The sequence below is a fragment of the Pinus tabuliformis genome, chromosome 6, assembly GCF_031772625.1.
Source record: "Pinus tabuliformis cultivar Carrire ecotype Pingquan chromosome 6, CPIR1, whole genome shotgun sequence".
Taxonomy (NCBI): Eukaryota; Viridiplantae; Streptophyta; class Pinopsida; order Pinales; family Pinaceae; genus Pinus; species Pinus tabuliformis.
In genome coordinates, this window is record NC_142292.1 from 1,370,834,814 (window position 1) to 1,370,850,409 (window position 15,596).

Genomic DNA, 15,596 nt, shown 5'->3' on the forward strand with positions numbered 1-15,596 from the left:
GACAACTGCCAAAAATACATATTATTATTAGACATTTTGGAAGAAAACTCCTTGAACTAAGCATATAATATAATACTTATACTAGGAAAACCTATACAAATGCAGACATCTCAAACAATGACAGATGAAATTAAGCCTTTTCACTGAAATAACTTACCACTTCTCTATTATCCATTTTAGAATCCAAACGAAATCCAAAAACTTAAAATATTGGCCATTCTTGAACTTCATTCTTTCTCATTCTCCATCTCAAAATGGTGATCCCCATGCTTGTGATCACAGGGCACTACATCATGGGTAATATGGGTAAACTCCCAACCAAAGATAAATGGTTTCTAGAATATGATTTTCCTACACATTTCCCTCATCCCACTTCACAAGTAGGGACACTTGCACATTTCCCTCATCCCACTTCACAAGTAGGGACACTTGCATCTTCAAATAAGGGGGGAATAACATGGATTTCAAGAGAGGAAGAAATTGGAGGATATAATAGTATTTATATGGCACTGGCATGGATCCACATTAACTTTAAATATATAGATGCCATTTCTCATCTCTATGTTTAACAAGGAAGGAATTATAGATCAATGCCTATAAGTTTCTTGTTGCATTTGTGAAACATATGGCCCAATTATGCTCTTTAGTGTAACCTAAGACATATCCATAAATTTTGTGATCACTATCATAGCCCTAGATCCTTATAGGTTAGTGATAAATTATGACTATATCCTTAGAAACAACACTTTCATTGCATTGAACATCATAAGCCTCATCCACTCCCATGGGGCCTTCACCTAATGAATTGTGACATAGCACATGCACTATGGAATATTAAAGAATACCTTTAATTTCACTAGGTATTGATAAATACCTCCAAAAATCCTTTCTCCAAACCCCCCTCCCAATACATATTGCTAATAAAGCAAGTCTTTATTTTTGCTACATATCCTTTAAAGTCCCCTCAATACCTATAAACCGTTTGGTACCCTACAACTCCCCATAGTACTTATAGTGCATTGACTTTATTTTTTACAATTTAAAAGTCCCTTAATGAATGAACATGGTAAGGTATTGGTCAACAAGGTGAAGCCCCTCTACCCACTCCTTTATTGCAAATATTAGATTCTACCGTAGATTGGTGACTAATATATAAGATATAAGTGAATCTACATAGCATACCTCCAATCTTGGCCTCTTGATTTTAGAGGTTTTCATAAACTCCATTTCTGGAGACTCTATATTATTATGTTGTTGGAGACTATTGATAACACTTCCACCTGAGGATGCACTGCTTAGGGGCATCAAACTCATAATGTGTCTCATTCTCTTTGTCGCAACACTACCATCCTGTGGCATTATATTTCTTGCTTGCAAACTAAATTTGGTCTGGTAACCAAATCCTCTTCGATAGCAAGTCTGGAACCATTACCTAGTGCAGAACCTACCATCCTATCTATCAAGCTTACCACTAAACCTATTTCATTCACAACAACCCTCAAGTCCTTTAGGGAGATTGAGTTGATCCGTAAATTTCAGGGAAAAGAAAAACATCAAAAAACATTCCATGATAGATACATCTCAACATGAACTCAACATTTAAGTTAACCAACAATTCTCATGATCTTCAAACTAGTATTACAATTGTTTATGGTGTCTAAGGGAAACCTCAAATAGAAGTGTCCCAACTTCTAAGTGTGACAGAATAATGCAGTCCTATTTTTAGTTCATCTATTTCCTTACGCTACTTAGCCTCATGGAAAGTGATGTTGGAAACCTGGTAGTCAGCTAAACATATTAAAGTAATGAAAAGCATAACATGATTCTCAGAGTAGTCAACTTCACATACATAAATTCTTCAAACCCGGTAAAATAATAAGGGTGATAGACACTTCATCTGTCAATTTTTCGCTGGTGACCAGAAGCTGTTGAAGTCTCTAATATTCAGATTTCTTGAGTCGCAATTCAAGCTATTACTACAGTGACATATCCTTATGAAGGGGGTTTCTTCCACATGGGTACTTTCTTCCCTGAAACCAAATTTACCAACACATAAACTGGAAGTTAACGAACTAAAAAGTAGAAAAGCAATACTCGAAATAGAACATGATATATTTTGAGGGCTTTTCAATAAGGATTATTTTTACAATACAGATTCCTAATACCATTCCTTGATCACTATTTTCTATGGTGCATGTACACAGTGCAATCACCTGCAACTCATCCTCAAGTATATAACAGAGAACCAGTCTAATGGAGTCCACGATATGTTTTCAAAAGAAAACAATTGTAATAATTAGTCCTCAGACTGATAAATAAAATGGTCAAAGCTCCTTAAGGTTTTCTAACAATTTCCTAGTTTTTATGCTATTACTATATAAAATAATTAATTTTAACTGCTAATGTGACCATTTGAATGTATCACCCATTAGAGGCAACAATAGAATGTTACATCCAATTTATTGTTCCCTTATGTTACTGGAGCATTTTTACATTGTTTTCAATATAATTTTCTTCAATTGAATAATAATTTCCATTGTGGAACAATAATGCATTATAAATTGATAAAGGATACTGTTGTCCCCTAGACATAACTGTTGGACTGCCATTACATCATCTAGGAGAAACCACGATGAATTACTATAATAGAAATGTTGATTAAAAGTCTCATCATGGAATTTATAATATTGGTTGGGTGTCTATTACACCAACGATGAAACCCAAGGAGAATTCCAAGTTTCGATATATTAAAATTTAAAAAGGCATGATGCTTGTTTTGTTTAAAAAAAAAAAAGGATGTAAACACAAACTATACCGAAATGTTAAGGAAAACTGAAACATATCCATGGAGCCTAAAAATTGCATAGATTAGGTAGCTTGCACTATTAATGTGGTAATAAGTAACAATAAATAGACCTTTTATGATCAATTTCTAAAATAATGTGGAAAAAGAAAATAACTATCCTTCCAGATATAATATGAGAAAATGAGTTCACACCTGCATACCACTTTTACCAAGCGCTGTAATGGGGGTTTTGTTGTGCTTGACTTGCCTCCCACCAAAAATCGAGATGAAACTATTTGGTGTCGATCTTGGCTGATTGTATTCTGAGTTGGGCTAGGAGAAAAACTAGTTGATAGTGGTGAAGTAGAAATTTTGAGTGTACCAGTAGCTAGCGACTGATCATGATTTAATCCAAGAGTTGTCTGTTGAAATCCTTGAGCACTTCCAACATTTGAAATTGAAGAAATGGCAGAAGACTGCTTCTCAGTGTCTTCTATGTGAGGCGACAGAGCTGGGAGAGCAAAGGGTGAAGGTGCTATAAATGGTGAGGTTGCAAGTTACATGGGAGTTTCTTTAGGAACTTGAAGTGGAGATGCTACTAAACTTTGTTGATCTACCTGTGGGGAGGATTGTTGAGAGACTTGTGGAGAAGGAGCCTAGAGAAGTTGAGGTGAAGAAAAAGAAAGTGTTGACCCTGTCTTATGTTGCTTCTGGTGATAAACTGAACACTGACTTAATATATGATGTTTGTTTAACAACATACTATTCTGTCATTGATTCATTACTCAACTCATTAATTTGTTGAAGTTGCAACATTTGTTGTGCCTCAAACTATGCCTGCAACTGAGCAGCTTGTTGCTACTTTTTCTATTGTAACTGTTGGAACCGTTGTTGTTGAAGCTACTAATGTTGCTATTTGAGATGTTTTTGCAGAGAATTTATATTATTTTATTGTTGAGGATTAATGTCATTCCATTGTAAGGAGCTAATATTATTCTGCTAAAGAGGAGGACTATCGTGCCTTAAGATCTTGTTTGGGCAACTCATAAAATCATCAACCATAACATTCAACTCTCTATATATGTGTTGAAAAGAGAATTTTTAAAATGAAATTTTCACTTGTTTGACTCTTTCCATGATGAGGAGAAGAATTATGTTTTCCAGTTTAAATTTTCCATTTTCCCAATCCATGATGAGCTTAGAATCCCCCAAGGCCCGAAATCTAAGAAATTAAATTCTTAACAGCGAGAGAGAAAACAATTCATCCCTATCATTTGTCCCCCACCCCCCACAACAGACTTAAATGTAAAACTATGTTTATCATTCAACCAACTCCACAAATTTCAAGATTCCCTTAACATGCAACAATAAAATATCCACATGCATCTACTTTATCTATTTCTAGATTTTTCAAAGTTCTGGGACTCTTCATTCTACTAGATTTGTAGACCCCTCTATAAACAATACTAATTTGTTCATATATATATATATATATATATATATATAGTCTCCTTAATTTGAAAGATCATTTTATTTCTGGGCAACCAAAGAGCTCATGCTATAGTACAAGGAAGCACCTTGCGCTCATTCACATCTTGATCCTTTAACCGTTTATCCAAAAAAATAACCAAAGTATTCCCTACCCACTCTTCTTCCATGTCTGTCAATTTCAAAGCTTCACTCCAAAGTTCTTTACTACAAGGGCAGTGCACTAGTAGATGATCAATAGTTTTGTCACTATATTTACAGAGTATGCATCTACTAGGACCTTATCAAAACCTCTTCTAACAATTTCCCCAAGTCAGTAATTAATTTGATGGTGCTAGCCATGAGTAGCATAGTTTTCAAAGGGCCTTTAAGTTTCCATAATAAATTCCATCGCCACTTCTTTTCACCCTCTTCATCCTCCTCAAAACTAACCTTGTATTCTAGCTATGCAATATACATTCCATAGTATTTGTTTTAGACCAAATAATTCCATCCTCTCCCTCCCTTAAGCCAAATAGCACTAGTATATATTTCACCATATCCTAGTCATAGCTTATCCAATCTAATATAAAAAATTGTTGCATTTATTTTGGATATTGTATGTGTATCTATGCTAATAAATGTAGCCATGCATCTCTTTAGTCCAGAAGTAAAAATTGAGAGCAATGAAAATGACTTATTAACACATTCCTGGCAACAAAAGAAACACAAGAGGGATGCATCTTCACTGTGATGTAAACCTAAGAAGTTAATAGTATTCCATGAAAATTCCAATAAAAAACTGCAAAGAATGCCATGTGTTTTATTGTCGGTGTTGGTAATGGCATTAATATTGGATGCTAGATTAATGTGGTACAGCTAGCACCTAACCCCACATCTCTCATCCATGACTATGTTAAGAGTTGTCCTATCAACACCTAAAAGAGTCATCTATTGTGATTCTCATATTGGGATAAAACTGTCATTGTATCCATTTCTTAGATATTTGGAATATTTATGACCCTATTTTCCACTTCATTGTGTTGAGAGAGACCAGAGCTCAGCACACAATAGTTGCAGGCTAAAGTGCATCCCATTTCACCCTGGTTTTTTCTCATGTAGAGAACCCATCTCTCCCTGTCCCTTATCAGCCTGTGTAGCATCACTCCATGTCAATGTACATCTTGTCATGGCGTTTGTAGACTACACATGATGCCTTTGTTCACAGAGCATTGATGCCTCAAGGTTCTATATTTTTTCTTTCCCAAGATGATCAACTCGAGTGAGGGTGTCATGAATTTGGCTTAGTGTCAATTATTAGATAAACTCTGTAACTTCTCTCATCCCTCTGTGACCAAATAAATCCTCCCATATCTAGGAAGAGTGTATACAACCAAACCCTCTCAAGGGTGGAAGTATGGAAGAGGAGGAGAGATTTCATATTATCCTATCATGGTGAAGAATTGTCACCAAGAGACCTTTCCCAGTTACATAAATGAGCCCAATCTGTGTGAGTCAAGGAAGGGTTAGGATCAAGAAAATGGAGAGGAATACTTTGTTTCCAAGGTGATTTTACTTTCTTTGATATACATTTATATAGATTGTTATGAATTGATTCTCTTATGTACACTTATTTTCCTTTAATTAGGGGCAAAGGATTTTTCTTTTTTGTCTATGATTGTAGTATGTATATAAGTGACAGATTACAAGAATTGCTGCAAGATCTCTAGATGAAGAGAAATATTTTTGGTAGCTGAATCGAGTCAATAGTCTACACCAGTAGGCGAGGGAAACCAAGTGCATATTCGATTCCTTCCTTTGTTTATATTATATGTGAGAGGTCATGTGCCTAGAGATCTAGGGGAGACTTGTTTAGCATTCTATCAGTAATTTGGCAGATATCGATGCTAGATCTATGGGACAATAGTTCCTTTGCTCTAGTGTAAAAACTATGCAAACAAAGGCACACAGAATTCATATCAGATATATCTCCTCCATCATATCTGATCAGGAAACACATCCTCGATACAGATTAGTTTTACATACCTGGAAGACTGCCTGATCAATTATGTGTGTGACAACTTCATCTCATATTCAACTCTGCAGAATTTGGTCAGAAAGAGAGACTCTATGTATCAAGAAATTTGGTGCATTTGTCATTATTAACTGCTTGAATAAGGTTTATAAATTCCTCTTCAAACTCTCTCTCTCGAAGATCTTGGTTCATGTGGAGACTAATTGTAAGTCACTATGTGGTGGTTTGTAAAGGAAGATGCTTATCTCCTTCACTATACTAAGGTAGGCCACATAATAGAAAAACATTCCCCTCATTTTGCTTACTTTGGCCACCAGTTTGGCTATCCTCAATGGTTTTCATGACCTACCACAAACCTGGTTTTAAGAGTCACAAACAATAAGATTAAAATACTTACGGTCTCACTCTTAGAAGATTTCCAGTTGAGAAAACCATTCAGTTTGTTCTGTAACAACAACAGATGTGAGCCACAAATGAATTTGAATTTGAGCTATATGGACCTTCGACTTGCCTCATAGCATTTGAGGATGGCTAACTTGTATTATTTATGTTAATAACCCATCCTGCTTATCTACGTCCAAGCTTTGAATCTAGACTTATAGTGGACATGTTGGTTCTCACATAGGATTCGAAGCAGTGTTGCAACATTCATGAATTATGTTGTGAATTCTCATTTCAGCACACAACAGACTTAGCATCATGATCTTCTACTGGGCTAAACCAGTCATTGCATCCATTATTTACACATCGAGAAGACTTACATGATTCATATCAAATCCATCTCCTTTAACTGACCTAGTCAGGAAATAGATCCTTGATACAAAACAACTTTAGATACCTGGAAGACTGCCTAACAAATTGTGCATATGATGGATTCATCTTAGATCCATTTCCATGGGATCTAATAAAAAAGAAATTATGTGTATCAAGAAATGTGGTGCACTGGTGCATTTGTTGTGATTAACTGCTTTAATTTAAGGTCTATGAATGTCTCTCTAAACTCTCTCTACATAACATTTTACTATTAGTTAAAGGAAGCTTTTATGTCCAAAAAAATCTAATTGCATTGACTTACCTTTTACTAGGACCTTCATGAGAATAAGTCATTTTAAATAATGAATATCATCTATCCTGGAATGCACTTTTTAAAGTTTGTCCTATAGAATGGTCTAACATCCTATAGACAATTGGTTGCTTTTTACTCCTAAAGGATCTTCTCATCATCATAACCCATCAGGTCATGCTCTTAGACTCATCTTTCTATTATATAAGTCCAAGTTATTGGTTCAAACCTCACTGTAGATTTAAAACTTAAAACATCAACCTTGTGCACACAAGGAACATGTTTAGTAAACTGCAAGGTTATCAAAATTTACCATGTTGCATCGCATTTTTCTTGACATCATGACCACTGCCATCTGAGGGAATAAAGTTTTGTATTTAAGCTAGGAGATCAATTTCATCAAAAACAAGCAGAGACAAGGTATGAACAATGTGAGTAGAATTCACTCAACTAAATGATATCTATAAACTATCAAGACTTTAAAGTTTAAAAAGTGGAAATTTAGCACCTAGTCATTTTGGATTCACATCTCCTCCTGACAATGTGAAGTTGTTCCATTTGCAGTATAAATTCTACAAAGTCCGCGGGGTGGTAGCACAATTGGAAAAAGGCATGTTGGCAAGCCCTTGTGTATCCAAGTAATCAGAAGTTCAATCCCGTGGACATGTCTCAGCAGACGAACTTATATATATATATATATATATATATATATATATATATATATATATATATATATATATATATATATATATATATATATATATATATATATTGCAAAGAATGGTGAATAGAATGAGTAGAATGTATTGTATAGAATGATCTTGGGAAGAAGCTAATTGCAAGATCTAGTAACAAGTTTTCAATTTTGTAAATGCACTCCTAGAAATATCCTTGCACATGCATGATAAGGAAACTTTTACTGAGTCATCTTTGTCTCTCTCCCTAGTTTACGGTTGTGATCTAGGCGATGTCCACAACAATTGCAAGTCTTAGTAATGCATTGGTATATCCTGTGATTATAATTTTGTTTCACATTAGTACTCCTACTAATTGTGAGTGTGAGTAACAACTATGAGATAGAGGTGGTTTATAAGGCACTACCTACACTAGGTTTTCCAATCTAGCAGAAGGATTTGGGGGGAAAATCCTAGGGTTGATGTAATAGTATCCTCTCTTAGTCCAGTACTAACATCACATGGAGTCTTGGTGGCATATCTCGTAGGACCACTTTGGATTTTGGTCGTTATCTATGTTGATGCTCATCCTCTCTCTCTAAGGAATGTAAAACACTAGTTTTTACCCTAGATAAAAATTTCTTGATTAATATAAAATAGTTTCCCAAATGATATGCATTTCATTTAATACAGAGATGGTAAGTGGATGCAAAGAAACCCTCTTGGGAGGATGCAGATCATTTATTTTCCATGGTATCCAAGTTACCAGTGAAAACAAAAGGTCTAACTCTTCCATAGTAATGAGGAAACAAAGGCAAAAACAAGTGCACATATCACAGGAAATGGATGTATGGAGTTGTACGAAAAAAGAAGTGATATGTATGTAGTGAATTTACTTACCTTTGGGGTCACAAGATTTGGATTTTGAGATTTGTCTTCATATTCTATATTACAGACTGAAGACGACTCTATTTTTGTTTCACTCTTTGTAATCAACAAAATTGGTTTTATAGAAATCAATCTCGGATATTATGTGTCGTAAGAGACACAAAAATTCACAATTATTTAAAATGACATATATTTTGGCACTAGATTGCTCCAACAAATTCAAAACCAAGTCTTTCATCAATGATAAATAAAAAAAAAACCTCTATCACATAGGATCTCGCAAGAAATTTAAAGGAAAATTTTAAATAACCAAACAAATAAAATAACCTAAATTTGCAGAAGTAGAATTTTTCAGCCCAAAATCCTGCTTAAAATCTTCCTTATTTCCCATCAGCACCAACTCTGCCTTAGCGACTGCAAAATGAAGTGTTGTTCCAAACAATAAGCATTATCCAATTAAGAAATAAACCCTAATATGATTTGAAATCCTCCTTTAAAATCAAAAATTGAGACACACAAACATAAATTCTTCCACAACATCATCTAACTGACGATTCTACTTGATAGAAATTCAAACATCCAACCTTGCAACACAACCCACATCACTTATTTTGGCTTTGAAATTGAACAAAGACGCTATAGATATTCCACAACGAAATGTTAATATGTATTCAAACGAAAATGGCTTCTGAAATTGTATGAAAGGAGATATATTTACATGGTGATATTCATAGATAGGATATTTAAGATATATTCTCTTGATTCAAATTTGAATAAATTAGTTCATCAGGTATTGTTTCATGATAAAAAAATTTGATAAAATGGACTATCCTCAGAAGAAAACTAACTATCACAACAATTCCAATGTGAGAAGTAGCACACCTGACTTATAGCATATGTGTAAATATTCTCATAAACCACAAAGCAATATTTTTCAGTTCATTCATGCCATCTACACCCATCTATGGCATGTGTATCTGAAGAGTGTCCATTCTACACAAAATAAAAATAGCCTTATAAAACTACTTCCATGATTTCTATTAGCAAACCAACCAACTACAAAAAGATTTTGCAAACTTAGAAAGACCAATATTTCTTTTCATAAGGTCATACAGGTTTGATAGAGTTCACAAACGAATCAAGTAAATTGAATTAACAAAATCTACGACAATGAATTCAAGTATATCACCAACCATTCATGCATTAGAAATTTCTCATTGAAAATAAGACTTATTGCATGGAATTTGATGTATATTTTCAAGGTATACAAGTCTGATATGCCTGATCCAAAGAACATAAAAATTGTTGATATCAACATTAACCCAACTAGACTTGCTAATCCAACCAAACAATAATCCCAATTCACTACTCTTTATACCATAATTGCTACAGGTTGGAAGAACCAAAAACCACTAAAACTATAATCAAATACAGGTACACAACTCTTGCAAATAAGTATAGAAACAATAATGCCCTGTCAATGTAGTATTAACAGAAAAGGTAATTTATTGGGCTTTGTAATAAATAGGCAACACCAATCAGTGCTTCAACTATGTATTGTAACTCCAATCAAAATTTCCTTTTGCTAAATTCTAGGACTATGTGCATGGTAAAACACGTCACTAAATAATTCTCAATTGCAAATAATTGAAAATTGTTTATCTCGACGGTTAGATGATAAGATTAAAAAAATCATAGTTTGCAACCTGATCTGGGTTTTGTTTATAGAGCACTTCACTAAAGTAGTGAAGAACCCTTCCATTTTTGCCGAACCATAAATGGAGACTACTTTTATGCTCCCTAATACAAGACAAAGAAAACTATTATTGTTCCCTTCTTTGTCTAGCCAGTTCAAAATTGGACCAAGTGTAGGAGGAAAAATATGATCCCTATGTGACAACTCGTCCAGTTCTGATAACATAGGTTCTTTTAGTAGGAACTTCAAAGCATCAAAATAGTCATGTGACCAGAATTTCTAGCTCTTTGAAAAGGCTCAGATATCCACTTTTCAGTAATAGTTGAGCTCGGACTTGAACGATCACTTGTTTTGTTCCTTGCTAGCAATGTAGTCGAATACCTTGCCTTCTTTTGTTCAGAATAATTTTGGATTTTCCTAATATAATTCAAGACTTCCTCAAATGAATAACTATCTGATAGCTCAAATCCGATCAAAGGAAACTGCTTATACAAAAGAATATTGACTTCTTCTCTAGTGAGCAATACGTTTTCACCATTTTCTGATGTAGCTTGTGAAAAAAGTTCTAACAATTGGTTCTTTGCAATAGAATTTGTTAATGACAAGTTTTCAATGTTCTCTTTAAGTTGTCATTGAATTTTGATGCAATATTCTCAAATTTTAAATTTGAAAATGAATAGTTAATGCATTATACAGGCATCAAGTTATAACTTCTTTATTGCTTTATGTGTGAATGATATATGACTTAATTTTCTTATTTTATGTTAAAAATTATGATGTTTTGATGGACCTTCTCTTTCTCCATGTCTCCTATGGTTTCCCTCTTTCTCACCATTACCTATAGATGTCTACTCCAAGTTTCGATCCCATAGTGGACCCCACCCATTGTAGGTTTTGGAAGCCCGTTTCCTGCCATTTCCAGTTTTCCTTTTTATTCCTGAAGTCATATTACAATATAATAGTGTATCAACCACACTTCTAATCCTCCATGACTTTCAGGAATGAATATAATTCATTTATTGATTATGCAGTTGGTAAAGAGTAAGCTGAAGCACATACGTGTGTGGTCTAGTAGTTAGAGCAAAGTGATTGGGCTTGTATTAACACCAAAACTCTAGTTTAAAACCCTCGAGTGGGTTCAGATATGGGTGGGTATAGGTCCTAGGTGATTTTCATGCCTCGTAGCATAGCCACTTGGCTGAAGGACAGTTGTAAGTAGCATTTCCAGAAACAAAAAGGATCAAGCTGAAAAAACAAACACAAAGTTCAGACATACAAAATCTTATGCACAACAAAACCATTGGCAAGGAGCATATATTTTCACTTTAGTGTGAGCTTTATTTAACTCTTATATCTTACTATTGCTTCAATATTATCTAATTTCATATGGTACATTAGAATCCTTCCTGATATAGAACAGTTATAGCACCCAGAATTCTAGAGTTCCAACCAGATATTGGAACAAGGACAACTTCAGAAGCAAAACAATTACACCAAAAGAGTATTTTCCTTATAACATTCAATGACCCATCCAATTAAAAAAAGAAGTTTGTTTATTATTTCAGTGGTAGAATGAATGTACATGTTCTTCATGTGTTGGTGTTGGTGTTGGTGCTGGTGATAGAGATAGAGATAGCACTCGTGCTGGAGATGATATAATTCCTAGTGCTGGTGATAGCGGAGGAGCTAGCATTGTTTCTCCTTGCTCTGCCATGGCACTTACCTTTTTTGATGATCTTTTTCTCCAGGGCCAGTTTCTTTGGTCCATATTTTGATTTGTGATTTACTTAACACACTTCCCTTATCTGCACAATCAACAACATGATGTGTATGGTATCTTATTACTTTACAAGGACACAACAATGACATGAGTTAACCCCTTTCAAACTAAATTATGTCACTTTGTGTGCTTTTTCAGAAAGACAAGTCATAAAGAAGATACATAATAGAAAGGCCATGCCTGAGTGTCTACATATCAAATCTCCAAATTCAAGTGCCAATAGAATCAGGCATCTTAGGTGAGCTAGTAACAAATAAAATAGAAAAAGTCGTGAAAAACAAGGATATTTTTTCCTGCATTACTCTATGAAAAATCAGAGAATATTACATCAAAAAGTGAAAAAAATGGCTAATAGCAGAATGAAATTGATTTATTTCTATTTAACAAAATGGCACAAGAAAAGATGTCTTTGCACTTTTGACCTATGGTTGATTTTCGATTTGCATAACAATGATCTTTTCATGGGCACCATGAAGCTTGTTTAACAAATAAGAGTTCCAATTGAACACACTTTATCTTTGTCTCCATGACAAGTGTAATCAATAGAAGAAAGTATAAGAATGTATGTCATATAGTTAGGATTGGTCATAATGGGAAAGTCCAATTTGTAGATTAAGGTTCAATAGTTCATTTAATACATCAGTCTTGAAGAAGCTTATATTTCCTCATAGAATTGTGACACAGTGCAACCACCAACTTAAAACGTGTGCCATACACCTAGAATTGGCCACAATGACAAAAGTCCAATTTGTAGCTATGCTACACAACTTAAGGTTCAATGGTAGATTTAATATGTAGTTCTTGAAGATGCTTATGTTTTCTCATAGAAATGATGGCAGAGTATAGCCACCACCTTACTGCTATTTGAATATAAGACTTTAAAAGGGTTTTGTTTCAATCCTATTTAATCTTATGTCTGGACATAATAACGTTTGGTCAAGTCTAGCTTGATCAGATTTTACTGGGCATAAGAGTTGCCAAAATGACAACTAATATATGTAAACCAGATTTCTTTTCAGTACAGTCAACATTAAATGGTTGATTTTAAATGTGTTAAGAGCATTACTGATTCTCTTTACTTTAGGTGCCATGCATCTTGGTGCTTCTGCATGTTGCATGCATCCCCGCTAACTCTATGAGGTTTAGATAGCTGATTTTGGTTCTTTATGTCAAGTGTGGCTATCCTTTTACCCTGCATTTATTGTCTATTGAGAGAAATTACTATACAACATTTATAAGATGTTACAACTTTGAGGCATTTCGCATTCAAATAACAAAATTTTCCAATCCACTTTGTGAAGTGGAAAAGCTAGAAATGATTAAAAAGATAGTCAAATTAAAAAATAAGGTTTCACTGGCAGGACTTCATATGCAAGTCCAGTCCCAGATAATGTTGATTCTCATTATGTGAGTGAATCTTGTTGAGTATTTTTGTCACATTTTTGGGAACTACATCAGTGATTTCAAGCCTGTTTATAACTGTCATTAAATATTGTAGTGCAAGACCTAAAAGACATTCAAGCACCATGGAAAAGTCATTGCAGTAAATAAGAGAGATATGAGCTCCTCTCTCCATGGAACATGTTGTCAAGGGATCACATTGCATATTGACTATAAATGAGATGTTAGAGATGGAAAACTTAAAAATTTGAATATTTATTGAGCATATCTTTTATTGTTAAAACAAGAATTTGCAAAAATGTCCTCCAAAAGGGAAGCAGAGTAAAAGTTTTGCATTTCTAAAAATAAAGTCAATAGGTACATTAAACAATTGTTAGTAGTGCAAATACTCATATATGAGAATAGGAAACCCCAAGAGATCAATCATGGTAGTAGAGAGACAAAATTGTTGCAATGTGCACATGGTACACTCTTCATTGTATTAGGTATTTATAAAAGTACAATATTGATGAAGTGTGATAATCTTTGACCAAGTCTCCTAGGGTTAACTAAAATATACATATTTTGGTGGGTGAATGAAGGTGACCAAGCCCCTTATGATCTGCTACAACAGTAAGGAAATTCGTTATGCAAACAACACGACTGCAGGGGATCCAATACCACAGAAAAGAAATTCGATGTGCAAATGGCACAAGATATGCAACAACAGGGGAACTAGTTACAAACTTATTGCTAAAATCCTTGCCTACAACAACACGCAAAGACAACAATAACAGAGAGAGTTTATTACCCTAAATGTTTTCTATAGGTTTCTAACACTAACCTGTGGCTATATATATATATATATATATATATATATATATATATATATATATATATATATATCTGCTTTGTTGTATCCCTCCTTATGTTGTCTCAGCAAGACCAGGCTCCCACCCTTGTACAACCGATTCCCCAGCTGCTAACTCTCTCCTTGCATTACCTAGGTTTTTCTTCCTTTTTTTTCCATGCTCCTGTTTTTTCCCTGCTCCAATCCTTAATGATTCAAAACCTGAAAGGAGTAATGATAGGCACATTCTACAAAGAGTGTCCCTAAAATGAATTCAAATAGTCTGGCTTACTTTTCATTTCTCTTCAAAATCTATTTAGAGATTGAATCTTATACAAAGTAAGTAATATTTGTTTCTCAAACAAAAGTAGAGAAAATACATCTTCCATCAAGACATCATTCGAGACTATGAGGTTTATTTGCACACTTTTTGTGTGAAGCAGAGACAAAAAAAAAGACCTATCTATCTGCTAGAATGATTTACCATGACTCTATTATCATAAAAGAGAACTCTTAAAGATACAAATCATTGTTAGTTTTAGAGTTTTATGTGTCAAGTTCTGGAAATCAAAGTTTGTAGCTCACCATAACCCTTTTCCTACCAGAAGGCCATTTGAATACAAGATCCACCAATTTCCTTATGCCACCTACCTTTGCAATAGCACCCTAAGCCAAAGAAAAAAAACATCAGCTTCATGTGTTATTTGGAAAGAAGGAAGAAAACTTGTTATTATTTGGATGATAGAAAAATGTAGTATTTAGTCAAACATCCTAGTTTTGCCAATCAATAATGACAACTATAATTTACATTGCACTTCCAATGCATACAATGAGTAGGCAACACCACCAACATGCACAATGAAGGCATGGTGCTTGATAAAGGGGAAAATAAAGATTCACTTTTTAATTTTTAGTTTTTAGATTAAAAAATAAACAAAGAGAATATAGTCAACACCTTGTGCTCTTCTCCTACAGACA